This window comes from Urocampus carinirostris, chromosome 15, assembly GCF_059441175.1.
Source record: "Urocampus carinirostris isolate Australia breed hairy pipefish chromosome 15, RoL_Ucar_1.0, whole genome shotgun sequence".
NCBI lineage: Eukaryota > Metazoa > Chordata > Actinopteri > Syngnathiformes > Syngnathidae > Urocampus > Urocampus carinirostris.
In genome coordinates, this window is record NC_142363.1 from 11,641,356 (window position 1) to 11,665,678 (window position 24,323).

The window sequence follows — 24,323 nt, forward strand, 5'->3', positions numbered from 1 at the left end:
AGCAATCAGCTGATCTGCTTCAGCTTGAGTTCGGGGGCGCGGCAGACTGGTAGCCACGGCGACCGTGACAGAGCCCCCCCTTTAAGGGACAGCTCCTGAGGTCCCCAAAAAAGGAAAAAAAAAAATACTACCTCACGCCCCGGAATGGTTCGACGCTCGGCAGGGTTGGGGGGGGGGGGGCGGCAGGCAAACTGGACCGGCAAACATGAGGACAGACAGAATCAGAACCGGCGAACACGAGGACAGACAGGGAATCAGAACCGGCAAACACAGAGGACAGACAGGGAATCAGAACCGGCAAACACAGAGGACAGACAGGGAATCAGAACCGGCAAACACAAAGGACAGACAGAGATTCAGAACCGGCAAACACAGAGGACAGACAGAGATTCAGAACCGGCAAACACAGGACAGACAGAGATTCAGAACAGGCAAACACAGAGGACAGACAGAGATTCAGAACCGGCAAACACAGGAGACAGACAGAGATTCAGAACCGGCAAACACAGAGGACAGACAGAGATTCAGAACCGGCAAACACAGAGGACAGTCAAAATTGGCAAAAACAGGCGAGAGTCAAAATCAGGACCGGCAAAACAGGAGAGAGTCAAAATCAGAACCGGCAAAACAGGAGAGAGTCAAAATCAGAACCGGCAAAACAGGAGAGAGTCAAAATCAGAACCGGCAGGCAGCGGAGTCGGACTGGCAGGCAGCGGAGTCGGACTAGCAGGCAGCGGAGTCGGACTGGCAGGCAGCGGAGTCGGACTGGCAGGCAGCGGAGTCGGACTGGCAGGCAGCGGAGACTGAATAGCAGGCAATCGGCACGGGAGTCGGGCAGGCAGGCATGAGAGTCGAACAGGCAGGCGTCAATTCCTCCCGGGACCCCATTCGAGGCACAGCAATGGCCACGACGGGCGGGGCCGTGGTTCGAACGGGCAGGGAGTCGAAGTCGGACTCAGTGGGCGCTTGCCAAGCTGCGTTCTCCAGGTCTCCCCAAATCGCGCTGGGATCGTTCGCTGAGTTCTTGTCGTGGCTGGCTCATTCTGTCACGGGGCGAGGTGGGGGGAAGGAGTGATCGGACCAGAACGGAGGCATGAGGCAGGAAGGGAGAACTCAATTGCGTAACGATCCATAAGTTTTATTTAACAAAATAAAAGTCGCCCAATACTCCGGGACCAAAACAGAACAATACAGAGTTCCTCCGGCACGAACTCAACAGGACAAGGCATAACAGACGGAAAATGTTTAAACCTAAAACAGGACAAGGCATAACAGACCTGGGATTGTGTAATGAGCCAGCGCCCGCCAAACCCACAATCCAGCCTTAAATAGCAGACCAGCAATCAGCTGATCTGCTTCAGCTTGAGTTCGGGGGCGCGGCAGACTGGTAGCCATGGCGACCGTGACAATTTTCAATATTTGACCGCTCTGAAAACACCACTTGGAACAATGTCGAAACAGAATAACAACCGAACGAATAAAGTGAATAATTACTGTAAATTCTGGACTATAAGCAGCTACTTTTTTCCCTAACTTTCAACCCTGCGGCTTATTCAGTGATGCGGCCAATTTATGTAATTTTTCTAACGGCCGCTAGCGGCGCTCAAGTTTTGCTACCATTAACTGTCCTGTCAAAGCTATATTATTATTATTAAAGCTTTGAAAACTCTCTCGGTGTACCGTCTTTCTTTGTAAATATGTGTAACCCACGTATAATATGTATTTGCAACTGTATATTTTTGTAATGTATTTATTTTAGACAATTATTCTGATATGTTTTGCACGAGTGAACGAAAAATGAGGGGCGGAACAAACGCGGGGTGCCAAGTTTAAGTGGGGACCGCGAAAGGTGAGGTACAGACAAGGAAAGAAGAGGGGTAAAAAGTTGGTTAAAGAAAAAGGAGTTGCGTGAGTAAATGTGTTCATCTGATCTATTTTTCCCACCCTTACCTTTGGAAATATACACTTTTTTCCTTGGATTACTTTCAACGGGACCTGGACTCTGCAGGTCTGCATCAAACCTTAAGTACCGGTATCATTATTTGTTCATTTTGACGGCTGTGATTTTTGGACTGTGGACTTTAATGAAGGACATTTAGTTTCAATCGCGGGACTTGAAGTCGGGTTTGGGTTAAATTTTTGTTTGTGTTTCATGTTTAAATGTGGGCGCATGCGGCTTATATGCAGGTGCGGCTTGTGTATGTACAAAATCGTTTTACCTCTTAAAATGTGGTGGGTGCGGCTTATAATCAGGTGCGCTCTATAGTCCGGAATTTACGGTACACTCAAATACACAAATAATCATGAAGGAGATTAATTCTGACTAAACGATTGAAGGAGTTATAAATGACTGAAAACAAATAAAGATGTTATGAATGAAGAAATGATACAATCATGACTATATTTGTTGTAATATTCCAACATTATCTCTAGATTGGCTTGATCATATTGGACAAGTCAGTGAATTGGTAAAAATGCTTTTCTTCTTATTGAACAGATGTAAAAGTGATTTACTGTAATCATTTAGAGGGGAAAAGTGGTCGTGTTACTAAATTGGGCTTTAATTGGTGTAATGACAAACAGCTGTGTTGACTGTTAACAAATGTGACTTTCCGTAATTAGGCTACTGTTTTCACTAGTGCCATTAAAGATAATTAGTCAACTTTGGTGATCTTTAAAGGCACAGTGTGTTTTAACACCTTCTAGCGGTGGGAAATACTTTAATAATTAAAAAGAAAAGTTTTGATTTACATAACAAAAAAAATACAATCATATGAATGTGCATTTTTAAAAATATGTTTAGGTTGAGATTTTGGATCTATTTTACATAACATGAGGCTCACTTAGAGGGATCTGACATATAGTTGGCCATCTTGCTGCCACAGGTACCCCTCAAAAAAACAAATACATTGTGAAAGGTTGGACAAAAAGATGAAACATGGTGCAATTTGGTATTTTTGAGTCTCCATAGTTTGTATTCTTTCTTGTGCTTTATAGCACTCGTTTTTGTTTGAACTACACAATACATCGACATCTAGTGGTCAAATAAGACACACTGGCCTTTCAATATAATGGAGGATCTGGTAGGTATGGCTCGTGAGCCAGGTGTTGCTCTTTTCAAGAGTACATCTGGCTCAAATTTACTTTTTGAATGCATTCAGGCAATACACTGTTTCTACCACTAATGGCAAAAGCGCTGTGGCGCTTTTCTTCCTTTAAGGCTGGTAAGAAGAAATGTCAATATGATGTTTTCTTTGTTAGCTTGCAAATGAGATGCATCAGAATACAGACGGGAATGTGACATCTGCCTTCTAGCAGGTCCTGGATATTTTTTCAAGCATAGTTTGCGCAAGTCATGAAAAAATGATGAATGATAAACGACACGCTTCAGAACTGCAGCCGAATGTAGATTTCAAAGATGTTAAAGATTTGCAACAACAAAACAAAATGGAGAACGAATACTGCAATGACAACTAGATTCCCAACAATAAAACTGGCCATGTTACAAAGCAGAGGGTAAATACATCCATATCCTTCTTGTTTGCACTATGTAGTAACATTTTTACAAAAGAACTCTGCTTGCGATCTTGTCTTGGAACTATTATTTACCGCTAAGATGACGGTCAGAATACACTTAAACGATCTTAAATGTATGTATGTATTTATATAATGGAGCCATATGCCTCTAGTTGGAGGTGGCCAGAATCAAGAACACACTCACATTCTTGCATTCTTGACTATTTCTAGAAGATTGAGAGATCGATTCTGAGGAGGGGATTCCCAGCCCCGTGCTCAACCCAACCAATATGTCGCAACGATATGTTGGGAGTCACTATGTGACCAAACCCCCAAACCCAACGCCTAAACGATCTTAAAAGTAATGCCAAATTATTAAACAACCAAAATATGAGGAAATAGTATTTTAATTTTCCATGGTAATGCATTTTGAAGACAGTATTTTTTTTGTTTTTGTCATCATGAGCTGTGATGTCATTTGAGGAACACCAGCTCCCTAGCAAGCCAGTTGCTATGTTGAATTACGTGTTAATCAGTGACGAACGTTGTGTTTTAAGCAAAGTTTTTGTGGAAAAGTAACACCAAGGTCGAGCAGCCAAAAAGAGGCTAATTGTCAAAAAAACACAGAGAGCTGCTGACAGGGGGCTAACAGGGACTTCGCAACAAAAGGCGGAAGACGAGAGGCTGGCCGACCAAAAAATAAGAAGTGACCAGGAACAACGAAAAGCGTCTACACCTACGATGATAAACGCAAAGCCAGCCGGGTTTAAACTAATGAAGGAACCCAGCAAAACCAACGCTAATGCCAGGCTAGCCTCTCAAAATAACACAGCCAGGCTAACTTGGAACCAACAACGAAGAGCAGCAATGGCCATTGTAATAAACATGAGACCGGACGGAAGTAAACCAAGGGACACGGCAAAACCAGGGCTAGCTGGCCAAACAGCACACGGTGGGCATCCAACGAGCGCAACCGGGAGCAAACGAAACAAGGAAAACCCTCGGCAGTTTCAACGCTAACGGAGAGCTACCTGGACAAAATTATCCCAACTGCAACACACGGAGCAAAAAACACAGATAAATAAACAATGGAAGATTTTGCAATATATTTATGCCTAGTTGAAAAAAGATCAAGGTGGTGTCCGCAACTTCAAAATATTCTATTTGCTAACGCTATCTTATGGCTGAAATCATCATTCCAGCCTCTGTTGAGCTGTTTCTTTTGCGCTTGCAAGTACTGTACTAGACTCTCTTAGTTGTGCTTGAAAAAACTATTCATTTTTTCGTCTTTCTGAGGGTTTGGGTTAGCATATGGACTGAATTTTAAACAGTCCTTTTCTTACTTTCACCATTTTAATCCAAGAATAAAAGAAAACCTTGAGCATGGGCTTGACATCACTTTCAAACCCATCTTCCCCCACCCCCATTCCTCTAGTCTAGCCTAATGTTTTCTGTGGCCGTAACGCCGAAAATAAATGTAAGATGAAAAAAATATATAAAGGCTCTTTGAACTCAATTGGGCATTCTTAACACAAACTTAATTGAGAAAATATTTAATTTATAACTTTTTAAGGACACCCCAAAAACCACACACACATTTTAAGTGTGAGACTTGTTAAAACGGGACACAAGCACCGGCATTAGGTCAATTTAAGTCATGTTTAATTGTTTACCCCTTTATCACGAGGAGTCTACAAGGGCTGCACAGACTAACAGACTATTACTACAACATCCCATGATCTAAAACCTGCATGAGGGCAAGGAAAAACTCAAAAACCTCAGCATGAGGAAAATGAAGACACTTTGAGAAGGTACCGCACAGGAGGTAGCCAGAATGAAAGCTATAAACAAAGCTAGATAGCTAATAAGGAGGCCAAAATTTAGCTTGATAACTCGGTAGAACGTTAGCTACATAGCATGCAAAAACATGGAAAAGGCCAGCTCTATAGCTTGCTAAATACCTAAAAAGCTAGCTTGATACTTAGCTATTAAGGTAAACAGGTTTTAAAAAAACTAAAACAGAGCTTGGTAGCTAGCTAAAGAGTCATCTAAACAGCAGGATAGAAAGCTAAAAAAAAAACTAAAGCTATTATTTCATATACTTTATAAACTCATCAAACGTTGCATTTGTCCAGTGTTTATTTATTTTTTCTCGTGGCTCTTTAAGTCAAAAAGGTTCCCAAAGCGGTCATGGGAACCTGTCGTGGGTTCAAATCCAGCTCCAGACTTCCTGTGTGGAGTTTGTATGTTCTCCCCGTGCTTGCGTGGGTTTCCTCCGGGCACTCCGGTTTCCTCCCACATTCCAAAAACATGCATTTCAGGTGAATTGGCCGGTCCAAATTGTCCCTAGGTGTGAATGAGCGAATGAGTTGTCTGTCCCTGTGTGCCCTGCGATTGGCTGGCAACCAGTTCAGGGTGTCCCCTGCCCACTGCCTGGAGATGGCTGGGATGGGCTCCAGCCCCCCGCGACCCTAATGAGGATAAGCGGTACGGCTAATGAGATGAGTAGAGGTTCCCAAAGCGACTTCTAGTCAGCAAATATCACACACTGTCCCTTTAAGGTTCTGTAAACACTGAATTCCGGAATACATTCACACGTGTTATCATGAATATGAATAGTAGGAAATAAGGAAGTTACCCCCTCCCCCTTCTTTCATACTGTCCGCGGGAAGGAGGAGTTTAGCCTCACAATGGGAGTTGTCTGATCCTACCCGCTCTCTTGGTCTGGTTTGGTAGCCTTGAATTAAAATTCTAAACTAACCCGCTACTTGTGTCGCTCCTAAATACAATCAACTGTATTTTCGACGCCGTCTGGAGCTTTACAGTATATTTGAGAGGAGGAAACGCTAAACGGTGAGTGTCTAACTTTCATGACCAATTCTCGCTTTCCTCTCTTTTTATTCAATGCGCATATCGTTAAAGTAAAATTTCACATATAATGATGTTCTTTAGATTACTACCAGGTAAATCTATTTTCTTCTCTTATTAAAACTTTCGCAACGAACAATGTGATTAACTACTGTGTTTGACCAACAAGTGTTTCAGCGCAGACTTAATCGCCATCGTTCCACCCAGCTAAAAAGCAGATTTACACGCACACTCTGCTCATATAAGCGTACTTTTGCACAGTTACTTTTAAAAATGCGGTCGAATCTCAGCGAATAAGAGGTTTATTAATAAAGAGTGCTATTTGGAGTGTGTGCGTCGTTGTTTCCCAGCGAAGTGTTTGTCAACTATTTTTGAGCCAAGGCACACTTTTTCATATTAAAAAAATTATTTCAGATTTCTACCGTATCATAAATTATGTTGCCTAAAGTGACAGTATTCAAGAGACATTGAATAGTACCTAGCGCCCCGTAGTGGTAAATAAAATCATTAAAAAACAATATTGATTAGAATTATACGCCAAAATGCATGCCATTTTATATAAACGTTGAATTTTAAAAATAAATACTTTAGGGCTAGAATGTGTTTATTATATGACATGAGGCTCACAATCTTGCTGCTAAAAACTAGTAAAAGATTGGGCAATGCAATAGAACGAAATTGGCGCTGTTTGTTCCACTTTGAGTCTGTACTGTAGTTTGTGTTCTTCCTTGTACTATGTAGCACTCGTTTTTGGTTGCACTACACAACACAGCAACATCTAGTGGTCAAATATGAACTAGTGTCCCTTTAAAAAATTGTGATCATATGTGGTCACCTGGTATTAGATGTTTATTCATTTGTGTTTCTCAGTTTGGCTTTTATTATATTCTTAACCTGTTTTTCATGTTTTACTATCATCTCATCTCATTAGCCGTACCGCTTATCCTCTGGGAGGTCGGTGGTTCGCGCCCCGGCCGAGTCATTCCTAAGACTTAAAAAGTGGTCGGCGGCGCCCTCTGTTGGCTGCGGCTGCATCGGCTCGCTACAACGGGTCAGGTGCAATCGACATTTCGTTCTGTGTACATTGTTACACAGAATGACAATACAAAGAAATTATTATTATTATTATTATTATTATATATATATATATATATATATATATATATATATATATTATATCACATCACAATAGTAATGCTTAAAATGAGCAAATATGACCCATCAGTGTAAAATAAGGAAATTATTGATCAAATCAGCACTATTATGTGCAGTATATGTCCTTAATTTGATTTGTTTTATTACATTTTATTACATTTGTCTTATTAATTCAAACAGCTTCATCAAACAAATTGGTTATTAAATATATTTATCCTTTATCTTCCCTATGGGTGAATAATTTATGTTTGGAAAATAAAGGTATTCTGGTGCCACCTATTGATATGCATGAGTGTTACTCAAATGACCATTGGAATAAACAAACATGCTGAATAACGCCATGTTTTTTCCTGCAAAGATAAAATTGGTGATTTTCTGCTACACTCTTCTCAATGTCTCACAAAAAACACGGTTCTAGTTTAGCCAATCTGCTTCACAGGGGAGTGAGTGAAATGCAAAATGTCCATGTTCTCCTCATGCTTTTTTTCTTTTACTTCTGCCCATAGGTGGGTCTTCAAAATGTTTGTTTATACAATGTGTCATTTGATTGACTGCAGACTACTCCAGTGTGCACTTGCCCAAATTCAGCTGCAGCTCACCATTGTAGAAAATGAATGCCTGCATGTCATGTGTGCTTGGGTTATTATCCTATTCAATACTTGCTCAGAAGATCATGAACATTTACATATACGATATTACTCTTTGTCTGATTGGGGTGAGAAGGTTGGCATTTACATTAAATCACAGGACAATGCTATTGGTTCTGTTAGAGTGTGATTTTCCTGGCTCAAATAAGGCAGGGGTGGTATCAACCAAGTTTAAAGATAAGTGACTATCAATTCCGTAAAATTAAGATTCTAAGCTGCGACTTTTTCCAAAGCTTTCAACCCTGCGACTTAAGCAATGATGCGGCTAATATAGGATTTTTTTTCAAATGGTCACCACTTAATTTGAGGGACTCGGCCCAAAGTAAACCCGAAGCTGCGTACTTTGGCGCCAAAGACGCGCTATGCCGAAATAAAGTTTTGGGTTTAATGGGGCGAAGTCCTTCAAATAAAGTTAGTCGGTCGGGTTCAGGCTTAAATACCCATGGGCCGCGTTGCGTGGGATCTTTCTAGGCTTGATCTTACTTCTATACCAGGCCAACTAAAGTACACTATCTCCCCCAAAGTGAGGGGGCAGAACAAAGCAAACAGAGCCAGGAAGGGAAAACTTTTTGGCATTTTGGGCCCCTTTTATAATACTTCTGAACTACATAGCTTGGAGAGTGTAAAAATACAAACACTAGCTTATGGTTGGGGCTCACAGTACAGTACCTTACTGTAATCTCTTTAACCGTTCTGCTTGGATGCCTTCCAGGAAAGTGCGCTGATTCACTCTTTTGGGATATTTATTTCCTAATTAGGATCATTAGTGATCAGTTTATGGGCCATTGAAGTTGTGGAGATGCTGTTTACCTCATTTGCACTGGAATTGGGCTGAGCCGGCATCGGTGTAAGATACTAAGCAATTTCTTTTAGCCTCATTGGTTCTGCCTGGCTGATGGACCACAAAACAATCCTAATAAACTTCCATAATGGTTGCTATTCCTATGCGAGTATGTGTGTTCTCCTTGTTTCAGCAGTGGAGGACTGAACTTGGTCAGAAGTTGTGGCACCACAAGGTTATTTTTGTCAGTGCTGTTCACATTTTTGAGGTTGAGGAAATGTAACCCGCTGCACGGAACATGTTTGTATTATTTCATTTTTCCTTCTGACGACGATTGATGGTGACCCATAATTTCTTCCGAGTGGAAAGCACAATGTGCTTCTGGTTGTTCTTTCACTGCTGTCAAATATTTTGACTCGTGACACAATGGGAAAAGGAATGGGATGTCGGCTATATTTCTCAGTGGGTGGTCAGGGACATATGGAGCACTGACATCATTACCACATAAATGTCCCTCCTGCAAATCACGCATGTTGTTGTTGTCAGTTCATTTAGTGTGAAATATGCTTAGCGATCAACGCTAATGGATGATGGAAAAAAAAATTCTTCTCTTTTGAAATCTGTGTGGCCAGCAGGATTGTTTTTGGGATGGCCCCAGCGCTTCTGCAGCCTATTGGGAAGCTTGAACCACAGTTAATGCTGAAGCCGATAATGTTTCATGTCTTCTTCCCACTGTTTTTTTTTGCCATATATGGCAACGTGTGCATGTAACATCAGGGATGGTTAACGTCTTTGCTCACTGTCTCTTGGTTTCATTCTTGAAGACAGAGTTGATGTGCACTTCTTATAGACTGATTAAACATGAATTAGTTTGGACTTAATGGTACATTTTATTATCCTTTTAAGGTTCCAGGTTGTTTTTGGTGCGGAGGCCGTTTTGATGGCGACTTTCTTGTTACTATTTTCTGCCCCTGTGGTTTTGGATTCCATTTGTTTTGTGTTTGTGCGCAGCAGCATCTGGAGAGGTTGCTATAAAAAGAAGCTTAACTAGAGGTTGGTGCTGACAACATCTTGGGCCAAGACTTGTCATTTAGTAATTGAAGGTCACCTAAAAGGAACCTGGACTGGCTTTGACCCGATTTAGCACATAGAAATACAGTTCATTATTTAACTCGATGCAGTCTTTGCAGCCCAAAAAAAGTATCCACGGCTTTACAAATATAAAATTTACATACAGGCTCAAACGTGCAGTACGGTCTAAACGCAATGCACCTCAGTCGTACTCTCTTTAAAAGCCTCAAGCCTTTGGGACGGATTAAAGCACACCTTCAGGGTCACCTGCAAAAATGGAACTATTTGTAAGCTTTGAAAAGAAAATGAAGAATGAAGGGGGATTGCGGTTTAAACATTTTGTGACAAGGTGTAGGATTAAAAGGTACTGTGTTTTTTTTTATGTTTATGTAGGTGGGATAAAATGGAGGGGTCTGCTTTTTGCAGTGAGTCATCACCCAAAAGATTCATATCATAAATCAAATCAGATTCGTTAGGATGATAATCAGAGGTGACGGTTTCCCTAATCAAAGTCAAAATGTTGTTGTGTGCAGTGGCAAAGTACAAAATATATTTGTGTTTGACCTTCGGCTCAGTCCCCTCTAAACTTTCCACAATTACTCTACTGAAATACACTGCATTACAGTAAGATTTCCAAGACCGCAACACATTACTATATTTCTATTGGATCAGTAAGATATTTTGTTGCTTTCATTAATCTGATTAACTCTCTTCTGAAACACCATTAATGAAGACAAACATTGTCAAAAACACAACTTCAATATAATTTTGAGATTGAGTTAGTCGCAATTTGACCAATAGGAAAATATACTGATTTTACAAAGTAAAAGCAATTGGCTTCTTCTAAAATTGTGGCATTTTAATTTTGAAAAAAAGAAGAAAAAAACGCTTGTTTTCACATTTGTCACAGAGCTTTAAAAAAAAAAAAGAAAGAAAAAAACAAATGCTGATCCATGACGTCTTGCACAAACATTAGCATGATGTTTAAATTATTAAATTGAATTGAATACTTATTTTTGTGATGGCATTTTGGATTGTTTTGTGTTGCACTATTTAGTGCATGAGCATTGCTTACCATACAAACAAATATTATTGCAAAATAGTGCTGTTGCTTATTACCATACAAGAAAACCAGTGCTGGAAGGAACAATTATATTGATGGCTAGAATTGGTGGAAATTATTCCTAAAGGGGAAACCAACTGTTGTGATCTTGACCTAAATGGGACACTGACAGTGATGGAAAACGTTGAATGGATTTTTGTTTTGTTTTTTAATTGTATTTTTTAGCAATTTTGGTTTTTAGTACCTTTTCCTTTAAAGCATACTTGCACGTCCTTTGTGGTAGCAGTGATCTTGTTTGTATGGAAATCAAAAAGCTGCCAGGCGGGTTCAGTCTGGCTCTCAGGTCAATCGCATTGACAATAAAATCAAGATTGATCCCTTACTAGTCGCTCCACTCGCCATCAGGTGTCACTTACTACTTGTATTGGAAAGGCAAACACAGCTGTTGAGACAGCCAAAGTGCTCAGTGTGAAGGTTTCACTTTGCACCGTGTGTCTTGTATAGTGCCCGAATGATGAATGAGACAAATTCACATTTACTCCTCCATGTCCCACCTGCTCTTCGCTGAAGTGGAGATGGATGGATTGGATTTCAATCTTGTGGATAAAAAAAAAAACTAAGAAGTGTGCCCTTTATCTCAGTCAGTAAATGTACATAACTGGTATGAATGACGATTGGTTTTGTAGTCTATATCCATATGTCCTTCTGTGTAGCTTATATGGTTCAGTGTCACAGCAGAAGCTGCAGTTTTGCTTGTCTGAGCTAACATAACGCTTAGGTGAACTTTGCCAATTTTAGACTTCATTCTGTGTTGAAGTACTTAGATTTCTTAGATGCATCTAAATTAAAAATTCCTTTTTTTTTTTTTAATCTTTCTTGTGGTTTTGGTTGGCATTTGGGGTTTACTAGAAGAAGGGCTCTACTTACTTTCACGACGTTCATGCTTTACTAACAAATTGGGAAAAAAAAGCCCTGTGACGAGCATGATGTCACTTTCCAGCACTCCCCCAAACCCCACTCCTTCTACCTAATGTGTTCCGCCCAGAACAGCTTTGATAAAAGCAGTTGGGCGCGGTGGAAAATAAAGTCTGAAGGCTCTTTGAATTTGGTTGGGCATTGTTAATAAATACTCAATAGAGAAAATACTCAACTTTCAAAAAATTTAAGGACACCGGAAACAATACACCCCACTTTACTACTGGTAAATTTACTTCTAAGTGCAAGCTGTTAATATTTCTATTTTACACAAGCTCGGAGTGTCTTTTTTTCTTTTTTAACCCAGTCCTAAAAACCCTCAACTACTCATTTGTGCAAGGTTGAATCAAATACAAAGATTTACTTTAAATTCAATTTAAGTTGCGGTCCAAGGATTTATTTTCCTATTGTTGTTCGTTTTTTCCTCAGTGAAGCATAAAGGCGAATAACAAACAATATGAACTCTTTTTCTGTAGCCTGCAGACCTTCGGCCATGTTAAATCAACTTTGTCTTAACCACCCCAATTTTCTTAACAATCTCACGCACCTAGCTCAAATGACAATAAAAATGAATTCATGAAGAAATTAAAAATAAAAAGTAATAATAATAAAAACTATTTCAAATACAGTCATTGTTTTTTTTTTTTATTGCATGTCTGTGAAATATTTTGTCAAGCTTAAAAAAAAAAACCAAAACTATGATCACTTTTCCTGTTCAGTATCATGCCATATTTTAATAGCCTGAGACATGATGTTCTCATCTTAGAGGCAATCCTTTTGAAAGGACTTTGGCAGCAGTTGTTTCAATCATGTGTCGAGGAGCCTCATTAACACTCCTCTGTGAATTGGGCACACTCTCCACTTGAGCGGGATGCCGCTTGATATTCAAGCCAGATCTTCTTTTTCTTGATTCCACACTCCCCAAGCTTTGTCATGTTGGTTCAGTCATCCGGCATCTGGCCATTGTCAACACATTCTACTTGCTTTTTGTCTCTGGCTAGCCTGTATTGACTCAATGAACATGCTCGATTAACTATATTCTGAAAAAAAAGGTGAATGTAACTAAAGATTGTTTAATGAGCGATATAATCATCGGGTTGTTTGGCTGTCAGGCCGCAGCTGCATACGGAAGAGGATGGAATGTTACTTCATTGCGAAGAATGTTACGATAACACTAACTTGTCACCAGGGAAAACATGAATACATTGTAGCATCACATGGGTAACTTGTCTTTATACTGAGATATGCAAACATTTTCCTCAAGTTTTCTCGACCACCATACTCAATGCATGAAAAATGTGTTGCCATGATGAAAGCAATTCCTCAGAGGTTAAATTTGTTCTGAATTGCATTGCAGGCCTGATGATGAAATGTTTTAACAAGGGCCGCTGCTGCCTAACACGATGCCTGCAGGATGCATACACAAGGTTTCTTATCCTGCGCAAACATCCAACTCCAAAATTTCGGTAGAAGGGCCAAAACACTGTCTAACTTTTGTTTTTGCTCAAGAGTTTTTTTAGAAACTAAAGGTATGTTACTTTTATCAAATGGGTGCACCTTTATTGTCATGCAAAATATAAACTTGATTTCTTAAATTGGATTCAAACTTTCAGGTCATAGCTTAGTTTAATATTTAGTCAATGGATCAGACATTATTTTTTGAGCTATGAAAGCCTACAACATGATTTGCTTTCAGGCAATACTACAGGCTATTTATGGCACTTGACATTCAGCAGCATTGGAGAAGATGACTTCTAATTTGTCTGCAGCTCTCTGCTAATGTTGTTAAAGGCCCCACAGTTCAGGGAGTGAGTAAACTGCGTTATTTAGGTCTGTAGTTCTTTCCTAGCACAGCCACATCCATCTCTTTTACAGTATAATTTTCATTAATTAAAAAAGATCAACAATTTGTCCATCTGTCTCTTTAGTGTTAAAGTCAAGAGTTAAAGGATGGAAAACGTGGTGTCTTTACCAGATGTCTCTTGTTTAGACTGGCTCTGTGTGGTAAGAGAAGAACACATGACTCATAACTATGAGGGTTGTGCAAAATCAGTCTTAACAATTACCGTGTGTGTGAGTTTGCGGAAATTGGAGAGTGCAGATGAATAAGAGCTGCTGTGAATCTCTCGCCAAAAGTAATGATGTCATGCCATTGGTTGCTTGCAATAAAACGGACACGGAAAAATGCTCTGACTTTTTACTGATAATATTAAAGGAGCGTTTAGGTGCAATTTTGTGCAATATATGCTTGAAATGGCAAACCAACACCACAATTTACCTGACAATGTGCTGTTATTAAATGACTGAGGTCACAGATACACACAAACATGCAATTTACAGCTTGAGTGATAGTCTTATTTGCAATTTGTGTATGTTAATGAATCATAGCTATTTTTATACACCTTCACTTTCACAGTATGTAAAGGATCACTACCATTCGAGAAAGCCATTCCAAAAAAGCAGCTATTGCAGATTTCCATACTGAAATACTTTATCATTGAAACAATCTCTACAAAAACCCTTTAATGAAGTCAAATAAAATGACACGTATGCAGCCTCACTATCATAATATAGTATTTCTTCAATCAAGAATATATATTTTAATCTCTAAATGGTTGTTATTGGCATTCCTAGAGTTTATGATATGTGGCTCCTCTCCTAACTCAAATTGATGATTATAATTACCAATATATTCTTTTGACTTTATTATTGTGTCTTTTAGCTACTCTTAAATTGGTTTGCCTGCTACTGTGGGGCTGCAGCAGTAAGCTCTGTGGTCTGCGCCTTACCTCCTCTTCAAAACTTGTGGTTGCCTTTCCGTGCACTAATAACAATGTGTTTTAGGGTGCGCACATTCATTGCACGCTGCTCTGCAAAGTCTTCAACTAATAATAACAGAGTTGAGGCTTGCCAGGATCTGGGGTTTCCTGTCAGCTGAGACTGTTGTTATGGTTCAAGGGCCCGAGTGAAAGCTGTACTTATGCAGTCATGTTATATTAATGGCTTTGGGTCTCATCGCTCCCGTTGGATTTTCCCTTTTCGCGTTCATGTGTTCGCTTACTGATGAGAGTTGTAGTTTCTTCTGTAAATATTGGACGCGCCTTTTAGCTTTCACTTTCTTTTACATGCACCCACATTGTAGTATATCCTAAAGATTTTTATTTGTTTGTTATTCTCTTTCCCAAAAATATCACTGAATATTTCAACACGCTGGGAGACACCCCTTTCTGCTCTCTGATCTTTTTCCCCAGATTGCTTTATTTAGTGGCTTTTGGCATGACATGCAATATGCTTTGGCTGGTCACTGAATGTATAAAAAAACCCAAAGTTGAAGTATTGTCTTTAATGCTGGGTGCGTAATAACCAAATTGTTATAGCCATAAGCTGTTTCACTGTTAAAATGTGTATTACTGCATTTTCTGACCTAAAAGCCACACCTAAAAACTCAAATTTGGCCAGAAATTTATAAGTGCGTCTTTTAACCTGGTGGGCCCTATATACTGCAGAATATGGTTTAAGATTGGTAAGGCATACGGTTATTACAAGTTCGCGTTTACAAGGTTTTACATTCCCATATTAGTGCAATGACTGATCAATTAAACATTGCTGACCAAAATAGCAAAACATTATATTCAGTGTGAATCGAACTGGTGTAGTTGTGGTGGGTCCCGACACTATACCACCACATACCAGGTGACATGCAATAAGGCATTAGAGTTTATCTCATTTTTACACAATTTTTACTCTCGTGCATTCAACAGTCTCTCCACTTCTTCACCAACGAATGTTGGAGGATGGAAATAAGTATTCCAACATAATACTATATAAATACTATACAAGCTATTTTACGTATGTAATCATATTAAACCGCTCGATTAACCGAAGTCTATTCGACATCGCAATGTCATGTAGTGTTATTGTGTCATCGTATAACACAGCGTTTCTTTCAAGTATTTATAGACAGCACCCGTAACACAATAACTTAATTTTAATAATCCTGTCAAATTCACCTAAAATCTCGATCCAAGATGTACTCAAAGTAAAATAAATGCTGTTATTGAACCGTTTACAGAATCTGGAGGGTTTTGGCTTCTTTTGAAAGGTAACTCTCAAGTTTTGTCCCCAGCTGAAATTATCTCTGCAAGTACTACTAACATTGAACAATTTAAGTTGGAACACACAGAAATGGTAGGCTTTTATTCTTGCCTGATTTTTATTTTATTTTTTTGCAACAACGTGCAAGCTGAGTGTTGCATTGGCATCCTAGGTGGAAAGCAGCTGGGACAAAAGCATGAAGCCTTATCTGGTCCTAGGTCAAATTTGATCAATCTGAAAAACTAAACAGTGTAGTATAAAGTGTATTTTATGGCGTTTCCAAAAATTGCCGTTTAGAGACTCCAAAAGGACCAGTGACTGGTGACATCATACAGACGTGTTTGCTCTCCAACAGTCTGAAGGATCGCAGGCAGGTAAAATCATGTCAAAAGTATTAACCTTTGGATGCATGAGTGCGATCTAAAATGACCCCATGGGTGGTTATTCTTCAAAATTTTTGAAAATAATTTTTTTTTGTAATATTTTCATATTCCAGGTATTCCTCATAAAACATGTGTATGACATGATGCCATTAGTAGTTTTAGTTTTTCCCCTCTCATGGGAGAGTATGTGTGCTGGTAATTCATGCATCCAAGGGTTAAATAATCACAAAAAACATGACTAGCACAGAGAAATGCACTTTCCTTATCAAATAAAAAAATGCATTGATATTGCAATAGTGTTCTGAAAAATTGCAATTGTTTTTTTTTCCCAAAATCGTGCAGCCCCAATGCCAAACTGTATTTCTGGAACTGTGAATACAAATAGTGTAATCATAAGAAACACTCTCATGCCTTTTCGGATGCCATCTGTACCACTGTTGGTCTAGTGATTGCGCCTTCACCACCACCACTTAAGTTCGATTCCCGCAACACTTTTAACTGAACAGATTTTGCATCAATTTATACCGTAACTGTATTTATAAAGAGCCCCATGGTTATCCTCAAATATGGCCGCTTTTACTGTAGTGTCAATTTCATATGCCTAACACTCTGGTGCATCTTATGTATTAAGAATATGTGACAAGAAACTTTTGTGGAGGTTGCGCCTTATAAGTCGGTGCACCTTATACTACTAAATGTACGGCTGTTCCCTTCCTTGTCTCACTAGAGCTTTTGTAATCACATTACGGATTATTCCAGAGCTGGATAGTGTTTGATTGCCTGACTTTGTCCGGAAGCTTTCTGCTTTCAACTGTCTTTTTCATCCTTGAAGTTGAAATTGTCTGGGTGTGCTGTATGCCCACCAGCAGATGATATTAACAGAGGCTGGTTTGTAACCGTTCCCCCCAAGGGTTAAATATCCATCTCTTTCCTTTCTAAGCCCTCCCCTTTTTAGGAAGCCAAGGCTGTGAATAAATACCACCCTTGTCCTCTCATAATGGAACAGCTTGACCTTTAATGACCCCTGATGGTAGCGCATCTGTCTGTAAAATCTTACTGAGAATGAATGTCCTTTGGGACGTGCCCAGGCTTCCACATCTGCCCTCCGACCACTCATTCGATTGATAACGTGATCGGTCGCCTATTGTAAAACAAGTTTCATCGGTATTTCTTTTTTGTCTGTTGCTAAATATGTAGTTTTAGACTTCATTCTGTGTCTGCGTCATGTGCAGGAGTCTTGCTAACATTCTGGACACCAGTTGGGATTAAAATGAGGTTGGCACAGATGTTCATTTTAAAGTTCAGTTGTGCTTCACTGAGCCAGACAACAGACAGAAAGCATTGTTGCTGTTTTATCAGTATGATTTGCTCACTGTCCTCTTTAACTAGCCCCGCCAAAAAAGTGAATGACATTGTTTTGACGTATTTTGTTTCGGTACAGCCCTAACATGAATTGATAAAAATGGTTTTGGAGAGGAAACTGCAGATAATGTTGCTTTGTTTTAATACTGCTAGTTAAACACAACACAGATTTGTGGGACAGCTGCCCTGGATTAGTGTTGCTAGCATCCCCCCAGCTAATTCCTCGTGATATTCACCAGAGTGGAACCTACTTTTATCCTCTGCTTTTTTGACTCCTGTGAAACGTTGAAATCAAATGATTTGTATTGTCGGAATGTCTTGTCAAGTCAAATATATTTGTATAGCCCTTAATGCCAAAAATGTCTCAAAGGACTGCACAGGATTACACTTACACCATGGCCTGATCTTAAACCAACATGCGGGCAAGGAAAAACTCAAAACCTCAGCGTGAGGAAAAAAGAAACCTTGAGAAGGGGCCTCACAAGTGGTCATCCCCCTTCCAGGATGACCAGTGTGGAATAGATTTAGCATTGGGTAACAGCACACAAACATAGTAAACATCAATAAGCAGATTAATCAATCTTATGACAAACACCACTAATAGAATTGAACCTCAGTTTCATTGGGATAGTTTAGACCAGTAAGTCACATTCCAACCTATTCTCCCAAATCATCTTTCTAACCTTTTTATCGAGCATCTAAATGTGCAAATCAGAAATTAAGTAGGCAAGAGAACATGCATTCCCATATAAAAAGGACAATTCATTCAGATCTATTGTGACATGTTGACTCAAACATTCGCGGTGGGGCAAATTGATATAAAGTGTGTGTCTTTGTGTTTGGGTGTCCCAAAAGCACCCACCTCTCTAATAATATCAACTCCAGAATGCTCGGCTACTCATATTTGTCTCTTATCGTGAGTTGTAAACCTCCCACTGACAGGTTCACTAAATCGTAAGGCATATTTATGTCAACCTTATTGTGAAGGTGCAATAAAAAGCCAAAGGAGTGAGGATTTGATCAAACAATTTATTGCTTTTTGCACTTAGCAACATTTGTTGTTTGTCATCACTCATTCGTCTGTGGTGTTAGCTTAACATTACTCCCCACTAGCATTGAGTCGACGAGGACTAATGAATCATGTCAGTACATTAGGCAAACTGTATTGGTTACGTGTTGGCATTGTGCCACTGTATTGCTTTTAGAACACTCGCACTACATCTGGAATTTATTGCATTGCAGAAAACCAATACGTATACATTAGTTTTAGTTTTAGTTTTTTGGGTGGGATCACAACACCCCGTTTTCTTTTAGCTTAAGAGGAGAGTGTATATTTTTTGACCACTAAGATGTCGCTGTATTGTGTAGACACTACACTACACTGTCGTGCAACCAAAAACAAGTGCTTACAAGTACAAAGAGGAATACAAAACTACTGAGACTCAACGTGACCAAACCGTACCATTTTTCTTGTCATTAGTTTGCCCAGCCTTTCGCAACATTTTTGTTTTTGGGTACCCATAGCAGCAAGATGGTCGACAATTATGCTAGTTCTCTCTAAATATGGCTCATGATATGTAAAGAAAATGCACATTTCTCAACCCTTAAGTATAAATAAAGGCGCGTTATATGATGGCGCATGTATTTTGCTCATTATTTAAATAAATATTGTTTTATTTTAATGAATGATGTTTGTTACCACTATGAGGGGATAGATAATACACACTGACCCTTTAATTTTTGCTCTGTCTATTCCAGAAGTGAGTTTAACGATCTTAAGGTTCATCTTCAAGTACACAGGGTTGGCTTAAGCCCACAGTTTTGAATCCTCAGACAAAGGCCTGCTGGGGGTTCCAAGGTCAGGGCTTAAAACTAAAGAGAAAAACGAATTTTCATCTGAGCACCTTGACTTTGAAACCAGCTGCTTATAGATCTACTACCTTCATTTGGCCGACCCTTTTAATATATTTTAACATTCTTTGTTTCCAAATCGGATTGTAACTACCGGTAATTGTGTTTATGTGTTTTTTCCCCCAAACTATTCAATTTATTTTTAATAGCGTTTTTGGTCCACGGGCACCATGTATTCTTGATACATTTTAATTAGCAATTCTGAGAGACAATTTAGTATTTCTCTCAAGGTTAATGTTGCTCCTATTAATGTAAATAGAATTGTTGGTTCCTCTTTTCTTGTCCGAACCTCCTAACCTCTTCATGGATAGAATTAACATGTATTCTTTAAATGGGGCACTTCCTTATTAGCGTTTGCATTATCCATGTTGCGTTTATTGATGTGAGAAATCAGCATGCCATATGATAGTACATATAGGCCTGGATGCTGTCTTACCCGATAAATGTTTTGCAGTACGTAGCAGTTCAGACTGTGGAGCTGTATTTATAAGGCTATAAGTCAGGCCTTCGATGATGATGACAACCTACAGGTTCTCATGCCATCTACTGAAATCTGCCTGCTCCGGCTGGATACAGTTCTAAAAATGTATAGTAAACTCTTTGCAGTTGTCTCATGAGAGAGCAGCAGGTACAGCGATAAATCATTACATCAAAAACTGTCATTTTAATCTCAGAGCCCTGTGACAGGCCAATAAAGATTTGATGTTGGATTACCACCACGTCACATACTTGTCTTGAACATTTGCATTTTTGGATCCTGCCCTGAAGGGCATTAGTCAAGGTTCTCTATTGTGGTGGCAGCAGTCAAATATATATAAGAAAACATCAAGTAGTCCATATTAATTCCTACGGGAAGTTTGTGGAGAAATGTAGTTTGGTTGACTAACCATTATACCCACATGTGTACAAAGGTATTAATACCGTATTTCAGCATTGTAGGCCGCACCCCTCAAAAAAGTATTTTGTCATATTTATCATATATGAGGTACGCTTGACTATAAGGCACATATCATTAAGACTACTATAAGAGCTGTCATATTCATTCGTGTTTGAACATTGTGCGTTTTATATTCTCACGGGATATATTGGTGCACTAATTGATCAGTGGAAAATATTGCAGACAAAATTCGCAAAATGTTGTGTGCGTTTGATCAATCATTGTACAAATACTCTAAGATACCATAAAACCTTTGTGTTGTATCACACACGAATAAATACTGCATGCATTTCCAAATACAGTGGGACCTCGGTTATCGCGGTTAATGGGGACCAAGTGAAAATCCGCAAAGTAGCGACGCCCCTTCAAAAAAATACAACTTTGCAGTACACCGTATGGAATACGGTTAGAGAGAGAGATTCTTGTTAAACAATCAAACAATAAGACAAAATTTAACTTACCTCTTACAATAAGTTATTTTAAGCGTAGTTGATAAAAAGACCTGTGCAGTACGATGAGGTAATAACTATGAATGACTGCACAGGGGCAGGAAGAGCTTTACTGCTCCTCGGATGACGGCGCAGACGATGCAGGAGAAGCTGCAGGAGGTGGCGTAATGGATATTGTCGGGCCATGCTAGCGTAGCTATTTCCTGCTTTCAATTTGTACAATAAACTCACTTTTTCGGTAATTGTTAGCATCTTTCGCTTTTTCTTCGGTTCACAAGCTGCACCAAGGGATGAAGAGCGTTTAGGAGCCATCACGAGGACTTCACAAAACTTTAAAAGACAAAGGCTACAGTAATGGCGAGAAGCGTACTGTATTGTGCTATACAGTATACGTACGAGATATGCGTGGCATACTGTAGTGAATGGGCCAATGGGGAGTCGAGTATTCAGCGAGTGCTTATTTTTATAATAAATTCTTCCACTGATGAATACTACTTTATTATTATTATTATTATTATTAATCATTTACCCTCTTAGCGCCTGGATAAAGCTGTAGTTTCCTTATTGGTGTGACATCTGCTGGCATATCAATTGTGTGCATGTTTTGGTAAAAACGCCACATAGATGTTGGCCTACTAGCCCAGATGCTGCGGCACGGACCAGCCATGTGTTATTTTGGCTAAAAAGAAACCACTTTTCGTCTGTTGCGTGCTCTCTGGGACACTTTAAATGATGGGCTGTGTCCATTAATACATGTGAATTGGCTTGTCATCTTTCTCGATTTTTCTCCCCCCTCGTTTTTATTAACACCCACTTTTTGCTCCAACTCCAATATGCAGTAAATTTCACCCTCCATTTTTCCTCTTTACGGGAAGGGGAAAATGTATGCGGGACCATCTAAGGACTATAGTGAAATTGTTCAGCATTGCATACTGCACCAATTCAGTCTTAAAGGTTTGACTTTTAAAGGTCTGATTTAAAGTCATAATGGTTTAAATGCTTGTCACAAAATACCTCACCCCTGTGCACGTTTGCGTGTTGGCAACAATTCAGGACTTGTCACAATGCAAAATGATTTGGTCTCACTTATGCAAATTACCCTGTGTGTGTGAATATTAGGAATGGTATTTGTTTACAATTCAAGACAGTATTTTTATTATTTTTATTTTTTTGGTGTAGCATATGGTATGACCAGTTAATCAAATTGGCAACCTTTAAAAGGCCCGCATGTAATATTTAGCACCTCCTATTGGTAAAAGAAAACCTCAGTCATTAAGAAAACAACATTGATTTGAATGAGCAAAAATACATCAACTATGCTATAAACTTGCGTTTTTACTATAGGTTCAGAAGTATGGATTTATTTTACACAACATATGACCCACCTAAAGGAAGCTGACATAAACTTTGTGAAAGGTTGGGCAAAAAACGATAAGAAAAATGGTGGTCTCCGCAGTTTGTATACTTCCTTGTGCTCTGTCCCACTTGTTTTTTGTTGCACACCATATTACGACAACATCTACTTGTCAAATGTAATGATTCTTAATTTTTTTTTATTGTATTCTTTTGCCAAAAATGTCACCAATGACTATACACTTTGGGAGTAATTTTCTAACATATTTTTTTACCCATATTCGTGAATATTGATTACCTTTCAAGCGTGTGCTGCTTGTGCTCAAAAAGCCCCACAACTTCATTGTTGCTGTGAAGCCTCTCATGGTAGTGTTGGACCCAAAGCATCTGAATTTCACTATGCGGCACTTGTCTGTGATCTATGATGGATCATCCTTAATAAACCTGGAGTGAGTCTCAATGCACACTATTGTGGCTTTAATGAGTAAGTGAATGTTATTAATCGCTGTAGTGTCAGCTACAGAATGATCAATGATAACCAGAGTGCAGTCTCAGCCATCTCTTTTCAAGTTACACTTAAATGCTCCACATAAATGGAAATAAAATCACAACCAGGGTTGGGTAGGGTTACTTTAACTGGATTACTTTCATTTACTTTTGGATTACTCCAATATCAAATATGCTAATAAAAGACAAAAGAAACTAAATATGAACACAACTATGACTCACAACACGTGGTAAGATTCCTCTCCTGGCTTTGATCTCTTTGATCTCCGGCAAAACTAACATAAAATGCGACAGAAACAAAATGAAAATAAATCCCAACAGCTTGCCAACATCATTTTTGCCGTTCCATGTATTCCAAGCCTGCACAAAATGTAGTAATTTTATTCATATTTAGTTTCTTTTGTCTTTTATCAGCATATTTGGTATTTGAGTAATCCAAAGGTAATTGAAAGTAATCCAGTTAAAGTAACCCTACCCAACCCTGATCACAACATAGAACTTTTTACAAACCAGCCTCTGTTCATTTCATCTGCTGGTGGGCATACAGCATACCGAGAAATATTTTCTACTGTGTTGTCGTGAGGTGAATAGTCATTCTCTGGTTTAATTCCTACAATTCTTACAATATCATAAGGCACTTCTTTTCTATTGCTTTCTCACCGAGGCATAAATAGAACTTGCATATGTATTTTACATTTTTTCAATTCTTCCTTCCTGACCCTGCCCCTCCATTTATTTTATTTGTGGTCACTGTCACTCACCGTATTTCTCAAAATACTACATTTATTCCTACAATTTTCTTTCTTCGAAGCAATCACATGTTTTTTTGGTTCTTCTTTTGAGTAGGCAAGGTGACAATATTGAGAAACCACTTGGATGATGTGTATTGCTCATTTTTGGTGGATGACTTGTGAGAAAATGTATTCGCTGAGATGCATTTGCGACATCTTTTGTCACGTAACTGATTAGGGTTGTATCAATGTAGATAGTTGTGGAGCATATGAAGTCCAATGCCAGTTTATTTGCATATGTATTTTATACCACCTGAAAATAAATATTATTGTGACTTATTTATTTCGTTTTTTGATTTATTATTGTTAAAAACTTTGCTAAACTCTCATTCTCACAACAAATGTTCAATGTGACAATAGAAGTACTTAACTAACACAAGATTATTTAGAGACATTGGGTGTTTTAATAGTACATGATATGATGCTTGCTGATGAAGAATAAGAGAAAAAAAAACATAA

At 39.0% G+C, this 24,323-nt stretch overlaps 2 protein-coding genes across 3 annotated transcripts in view; both read left to right on the forward strand.

Annotated features, from left to right (window-relative positions):
* Nucleotides 1-24,323, forward strand: part of scaf8 (SR-related CTD-associated factor 8) — a 109,680-nt gene that overhangs the window by 71,970 nt on the left and 13,387 nt on the right. The window lies entirely within an intron of this gene.
* tiam2a (TIAM Rac1 associated GEF 2a) overlaps nucleotides 1-24,323 on the forward strand; it is a 144,280-nt gene that overhangs the window by 39,654 nt on the left and 80,303 nt on the right. The window contains exon 1 of one of the 2 annotated variants that reach the window (XM_088353997.1): nucleotides 6,195-6,369. The exons of the other annotated variant lie outside the window; for it this stretch is intronic. The gene's annotated coding sequence lies outside the window, so the exon portion shown is untranslated. Of the gene's footprint in view, nucleotides 1-6,194; nucleotides 6,370-24,323 lie in introns of those variants that run through there. 2 annotated transcript variants of the gene reach the window in all.